Consider the following 7,577-nt stretch of genomic DNA (forward strand, 5'->3'; position numbering starts at 1 on the left):
CTCTCAGTGTCTGATGTGCTGAGCTCCATCCCTGTTCGTGTTTAGCCGGAGGAAGAGCTTCCTGGATGAGAGCTGGCCAGGAGTCCACAGCAGGCATGTGTGCAAAAGCGTGCCCCTGCCAAGCTTGCATTGATAGTCTTGATTTCCCCACTTGTAATCAGAACTCCTCAACTCAGGGGCATTAATGAGTGTAAAGTTTGCTTCTGGGTAGAAAGAGCATAGCATAATTGGTAGGATTTTCCTTATGTACCAGCTCCCTGGGTGCTGGACAGCGCCCCCTTGTGTTCTTTTCACAAATGCACTAGTAAGAACTACTGGTTTTCGCTCATGCGCAGTCTTCTATTATTTGTCAAAATGTCATTCCACTTGCTCCTTTAGCACCGCCCCTTTTTCCAGAAGCTTCTGGAGGGTGCCTGCATCTCTTCAGCAGCCTTCCTGCGCCCTGAAGCAGGCCTCTTTTCCTTCCTCCGGTTATCTTCCTCTTTTTTCTCCCTCATCACAGGAGACACCAGACAGCTGGTGCCCTGTTAGACTGGAGTGGACGGGCCCTTGCTCCTGGGGTTTTATCCCGGGTCCCAGCTCCGCAGGCCGAGCCCCACTCTCCTTCGCTCTTCCTTGTTTTTCTTCTGGGGAATCCCCGCCACTGCCGTTACCCCAACACCAGTCCGGCCTCCTCTCTCCGGGTTCTTTCTCCCAGCTGAGCCAACCCTCACCCAGGGTCCTGTCTCTTAAGTCATAGCCTTTGCCGGGACCCTCCCTCACTCCTCCTCAGGGACTGCATTTCCCTTTTTGTCTCCCCCAGTGACCACTAGTGGACACAGATGTTGGGACTCCTACCCAAACGCAACCCTGAGGTCGGTGATGACCCGGTATAGGTCCGTGACCCCGTTTTTGTCAGCTTTGGCCCTAAGTTCTTTCCTTAGCTCTAATTAAACTTAGGCCCTGAATGAAATTAAATCATGATGTGTAATACTAGTAGTGTACTTGACCATGATGAAAGGTTGACATGTGATGTGATTAGCATGATTAGCATAATTATCGTGGTCAGTGTTTATTGGGAGAAAATGAAGGAAGACAAGGTACTTTTGAACACTAATCATTTCTGATTATTTAGGAATAGGGAGTCGTTCTTTAAAGTTATGTCTGAAGTTCTATGATTCTGGAAGGACATTGTCACTGGGAGAAACTAAGCAAACATTAAGTGAACACAGGAAATGCAAGGTATTATCTATGTAATTGCTTATAGATCTAAAAATTTCACCACAATAGAAATTTTAAAGTAAAAATCCACGTGAATGCAGGAAAGCACTCTTGTGTTTGTAGAGAAGATACTGCAAGTTTCTTGAGCAGTGGAGCACAGTGGCCAGCTAGAAAGGCTCTAGGGTCCAATTACAGCCTCTGTGATAATCAGCACTGTCAACACTTCTCTTTCTCATATTTTGTAGTGGGATTTCAACGACAGCACACATTGCTCAGGACAAGACGAGGCACTAAGCATTTACCATGGGAAGTCTCAGAGGACGCCCAGGATCTGGGTAACCCTGAGTTGAATTTATGCTACAAGACTTGCTAGCCACACCACAAAGTGGCCAGTGAACAAACTGCACTCAATAAGAGCAGGACTCCAGGGGTACAGTCAGAATACTGGTTATCCCAGGTGGGGAGTTCCTGGAAAGGCCCAGCTGTGGCTTTAGAGATGTGGAAGTCTCTGGAGCTTGATCTGAAGGGGAGCTACCCTGGTACCACATCTGGCTGTTCACAGTAAATCTCTGGGCTCCTTATTGGGTTATACTTCAATCTTAAACACTCAAGTATAAGTGAATATTGGGATAACTGATCATTTAGGTTCAGAAAAATTTTGAAAACTAAGAGATTGGGTTTGTCTTTCACAGCAAAATTAATTTTAATAATAATTAGGAAAGCTCTGTTGGGTAGTTATCCATTATGTGGAGGAAGAAGGACATTTCCCAGGATTAAAGGCAATGAAGAGCATCAGGGAAACAGAGCATGAGTGAAAATACTCAAAGAGCTACCGGATGGTAAGTGCCATGCTCCCAAGCCCTCATCATCCAGGAGTCATGCAGTTAATATCTGTGGAACCATTTAATGAGTAAAATGGCAAGTTTTTTCCTGGATGCCTGACAGTGTGGAAGGTGTGAGGGGAAATGGGATGGCCATGCAGGCACCTAAGAACCTGTGGACAGTGTCCTCACTGGAAGGGAACACTTTCTCAGGTAAAGATGCCTCAGGGGACACTCTGGGTCTCTGCAGGAGAGCAGCAGCGAGTTCCCAGTAGGCAAAGTCCATGCTGAAAGCCTCTTCCTTCCCAGCCTGCTGCACCAGCTGCCCAGACTCTGCTCCTCCTGGGGACTCAAGAGAGTGGCAGTTAGGACTGCTTTCCAGCAAGTAAGTTTTGCTTTATTTATTTATTTGTGGGAGATGATTCTACTTTTTTAATGTTTGTTTTTTCAGTACCTATTTGTAGTACATAATTGATAGAACTGTGGAGGGGAGGAAGAGGAGGAGGACTGGTGGCGGCTGAAAAGCTAAGTATAAAATATAAGTAATCTTATTTGGGAATGCGGGGAGAGACACCCCCGACACCCTGGGGCATGGCATCTCCACTCTGGGGCCGGCGATCTCTCCGTGGAACACGTGGAGTGAGGCACATAAGTAGCCTCGGCCTGGGGTGGAACCCAAGGGGGCATTAGGGATGCACAGGTAGTCCATTGGTCTTAGTTTGGTGCCAGAGGTAATTCCTAAGGGTGGGGGGAGATAGGAGCTCCTTGGCTTTACCGGCTAAAGTATCCGGCCTGGGCCAGCAACCCTTTCATATCCCGTCTTATGATTATTATGAAAAGGGGCAAAGATTTCTCTCTTTAACTACTTCCTGCTGGCTGAGGGTGCTGTACTGGGGTCTAGGGGAGTTGACGGGATGATGGTTGATGTCTAGGTAGAAGCTGGTGCCAGGAGTTTTAGCCAGGACAACTTTACTGGTGAATGCACGTATGTTAGACTGAAAAAACAAAGAGACAAGATGTTATGAGGAGACATGGCACTGTCATATTTATGGACCCAAGTGAGGTAGAGGGAAAGGTATCTTTGATTTAGACATGTAATTCTATCAGGATGACGTTGAGGTAGGAACATTTTTATGGCAAGGCAGAATTCTGAAAAATTAAATGTGGAATTAGGAGGAGTGAAGTTATGAGAGGTGCTTATTCCCCCATATAGCATAAAAGTTAAAAGGTAGGTAGGTAAGGCTTATCTCTGATATATATGACCTGTGAGTCATAAGGCAGAGATGAGTATCAAAAGGATGGTTAGATCTAGGGCCTGAGTGATGTGAAATCAGGATGGCAGTTTAAAAGGGAATAAAAGCATTTCAAGATTTAGGACTGGGACCTGTATAAAATAGGCCCTGTTTGTAACTGGCATAGGTTGACCTTTAATACTCCATGAAACATTGAGGATTTATTAGCCTAAAAACTCAGTAAGAACTCTGTATATGTGGCCTCTTATGTCCACGAATATAGAGAATGTCTTACCTTGAGAGTTTGGACATTGAGACAGACACCCACAAAGGCGGTTGGCACCTGTCAATCTCAGGCAGCAACTTTTGTCAGTGATGAATCTGGCAGTGACCTGTGAGGGCTAGAAGTTAGGATGGCCCATCCACTCTCTGGTGGCCAGTAATATTAAATAAATGGTAGAAAAATTGTAAGAAAAAATAGCCTCTCTTGAGTGGAACTGAATTGTAAAAAAAATGTTTGAGCGGAGCCATGAGATGCACAGTGTTTAAGGCAGCTTGAAACTCTGAGATAGATAGCGCCTGTAGGGAGAGAGCAGAGTTGTGCTTGGGGCGGGGTGAGCACCACCACACAGCGTGCAGGGGCGGGCTGACATGGAACATGCAGAGTGGGCAGGGCGAATGCTGGGACATAGCGCGCAGGGGTGGGCAGAGATCCCACCTAGAAGCTGCTATGACGGCGCTAAGATGGAGCAGGGAAATAATGTATTTCAGCTGCAACCATGCATGGGGGGGGTGGGGCTTGGAGGCCTGCAGTGGTGGCAAGAGGAGGGGGTCAAGGCCGGCTCCACTGAGGGCGCCGGTAGTGTGGAGGGGCAGCGGCAGCAGCATGTGCCCAGCGCCCTGGGGGGGGAGGAGCAGCTGCAGCAACGCATGCCCGGTGCTGTGGAGGGACGCCGGTGGCGGCGTGTGCCCAGCGCAAAGGGCTGCAGGGGCAGGGGGCAGGAGCTGCGGCGGTGGGGGGCTGGGAGATGCATAGCCTGAGGCCAAGTGGGCTCTGCTCCCAGAGGTGCAAGACCGGCAGCTGGTGAGCAGCAACCTGTAGGAGCCGGCGCGTTTGCGAGGGATGCATGGCCCAGGACGCTGCACCAAAAGCTGAACCCGTGGTGTGGACAGTCTCGCGTGTATCTCTCAGCGGCGGAATGGGCCAGCACCGGCACGAATGAGTCAGCGTGGCATGGAATGGGTTGGATGTGGAGCTGAAACTGTGGGGCCCACAGAATTGGAGCACGATGTGAGAGCGAAAAGAAAAAAAAGCTGTTTAAAATCTAAAGCAGTTTTATGTGACTCTCTTATCGTCTGGTCTCATTTTAATCTCGGCGGCGGGGGATGCGTTGGCGTGCATGGAAACAAAAGGAAGCTGGCAGCGCGGTGAGGCGGGGAGAGGAAGCGCGCACTGGGAAACAAAGAGACTCTGGCAGTGCAGTTGGGGGTTAGCCGGAGAAAAGGAGGCACTGAGAAAAACTCTTAAAGACTGCAAGGGAAGAGCTGTTATCTCTTTAAGTGTGGGGAGGGGGAGGGATCCTGGAGGAGACAAAGGGACAGGGAAGCTGGCGGGAAGGGGCACATTCCCAAAGCAAAGATAAGAGAGTTTTGTAAGCTAGTCCGCAGTGTGATAAGTAATAAGTAGGTATGGTTTTCGGGGGCGGGGGGGGGGCAGGAAGTAGTCCCTGAGATAAAATCTGGTGTGGGGTCTAGCCCATGGGGCTATAATCAGATGAGGCAATGGACTGTGGTCTGTCAGGATTTAGAGTAGTCACACTGTACCCCAGACTGACGGATTGGCTATATAAAAAGCTTTAAAGTGAGAGTCTCTCAGTGTGGGCTGTCCAGAGTGGACATCAGTGGGCCCAGAAAGCCCCAAAAGCTCTGGAAAAAATGTGAGGGCCTAGGTTTGGGCTGTCTAAAAGATGTGAAAGGGTCTCGAACCCACGCAAAGAGGGGAGAAAATCCACGTGAGCCTGGTTCAGTGGCTGTCTCTGAGGAGTTGCTCACCTGTGGTAAATTGGTGGGTGTTGTTTGAGAAACAGCAGTCAAGCTTAGAATTCCTGAGTGTAGAAGTGAGGAATTACAGGATGTAGTCTGGAGGGGACTCAAAACTGGGAACCAGCCCCAGGAGTCTCTCACATGCTGTTCCCGGTCACAGCACCATCTGATAGAACTGTGGAGGGGAGGAAGAGGGGACCGGCGGATAAGAAATATAAAATATAAGTAACCTTTGTTTTGTGAATGCGGGGAGAGACACCCCCAACCCCTGGGGCATGGCATCTCCACCCCAGGGCCAGTGATCTCTCCGTGGAACACGTGGAGTGAGGCACATAAGTAGCCTCGGCCTAGGGTGGAACCCAAGGGGGCATTAGGGATGCACAGGTAGTCCATTGGTCTTAGTTTGGCACCAGAGGTAATTCCTAAGGGTGGGGGGAGATAGGAGCTCCTTGGCTTTACCGGCTACAGTATCCGGCCTGGGCCAGCAACCCTTTCAATAATGATTACATTTATCATGGGTAGTTGGTACAGGTGCCTAACACATCCTTATTCTTGTTATGTCTCCTTCCCCCACCTTTCCTCCTCCCTCCCTGCATCTTTTGGCCCTCTCCCATTTAGGAAAGATCTGTCTCCCAGTATCCTAGTATCTGTCTTTTATTTTGCTGCTTAATTCTACTTTGGGTTTGTCATGTAAGAGAAACCATGTTATATTTAAGTCATGTGTCTGATTATGCTTAGGCCTCAGGTTCAATGCCCGGAAAGTGATTTCCTAGCTGAGGCCCTTTGCTCAGGAAGTGGTTTCCAGCTACAGATTCTTCTGGACTGATGTGGTTGGGCATAATTGTGATAGATCAAGTAAGGACCCAACTAGTCACTGCAGGAAAAGGGAAATGCTCAGAGGTGTTTGCATTCCTTATTTAGCTTTGTACACTTTAGAGGTTCTCTAGGGCCAGGAGAATAAAGGCCATGGACCTGGGGGAGACTTAGAAGCTGCAGAACTGAACTGGATCCATTTCCTTCCCGAGTCCTCATTTTCTGAAGGTACTTTCTATGCAGACTACAGGTGATACTCTATTGGTTCTATGGGAAACTCCACAGAAGGAAAAACGGGAGCACAGAGAGGCTAAGTTACATGTCCAAATCCCACAGTAGCTAAGCCAGTGAAGACGGGAACTGGTATGCTCCTTTTGTAGCTGTACCTCTCACTTTATGGCTCCATTCCAGCCTGGGGGCTCTGGTTCTGCCAGCAAGCCAGGACTTTCCTGCTTTGTGTGGGATCCTTTCACCAGCCAGGAATGTGGAAGGTTAACTACTCCTTAGTAATGTTTTTTTTTTTAAATTCTATTTTAAAGAGACAAAAACTTCAAAATTTCAAAACAAGATAATAGGAGAGTAACAATGGCTGATACACTGTTTTCCTCTTTAAATCATTTACATAGAGTAGAAGACAACAGCATTTAATTGTTTAAACTATATTAGCACAAACTTTTCTTTTCAATGAACTAAGAGAAACTAGTAGCGTAACTATCCTAACTCTCATATATATGCATTTTTTCTCTTCTTTAATTTCATCATTCCTCCATCCTAGTTTCTCTTTCCTTTTGGAATTTCTTCCATTTTCCTGTATCTATTGTACATTTTGCATTTGACTTACTTTTTCAGCTTCTCACACTAGGGAAACAATATGATGTGTGCACTTGTGCATCTGGTTTATTTCACTTGAGAATATAGTGTCCGGTTGCATCCATGTACCTATGAAAGTATCCAGTTTATCATTCTTTATATCTGAGTAGTACTCCATTGTATAAAAAGACCACCTCTTTTTTTTTTAATCTATTCCTTGGTTGATAGGCATTTAGCTTGTTTCCAAGATCTGGGTATTACAAATTGTGCTGCTATAGACATTGGTGCACATATATTGCTGTGGTATGATGTTTTTCATTCTTCTGGGATGATATTCCAAATGAGGAACAGCTAGATCAAGTGGACCTGGAATCCCAGTTTTTTGAGAAATCTGCACACTGATTTCCACAGAGGTTTCACCATCTTGCATTCCCACCAACAGAGAAGAAGGGTTCCTTTTCCCCACAGCTCTTACAGCATTTGTTATTGATTTCTTGATAATAGCCATTCTTTTTAGGGAGAAATGGAATCTCAGCATTGTTCTAATTTGCATTTCTCAAATGACCAGTGATGTTGAACATTTTTTCATGTTTGATTGCTGTTTCTACTTCTGAGAAGTGTGTATTCATTTCAGATGCCCATTTCTGAATTCAGTCTT

The 7,577-nt window shown here is 46.9% G+C and overlaps 1 long non-coding RNA gene across 1 annotated transcript; it reads left to right on the forward strand.

Annotated features, from left to right (window-relative positions):
• The first annotated feature begins 3,926 nt into the window (after positions 1–3,926).
• LOC134472059 (uncharacterized) lies at positions 3,927–4,598 on the forward strand. Its single transcript, XR_010041884.1, has 2 exons — positions 3,927–4,015; positions 4,318–4,598. It is a non-coding gene; the product is annotated as an uncharacterized LOC134472059 (long non-coding RNA).
• The last annotated feature ends 2,979 nt before the right edge of the window (positions 4,599–7,577 follow it).

This window comes from Cavia porcellus, unplaced genomic scaffold, assembly GCF_034190915.1.
Source record: "Cavia porcellus strain 051 isolate PalLab524CR breed Dunkin Hartley unplaced genomic scaffold, mCavPor4.1 scaffold_21, whole genome shotgun sequence".
NCBI lineage: Eukaryota > Metazoa > Chordata > Mammalia > Rodentia > Caviidae > Cavia > Cavia porcellus.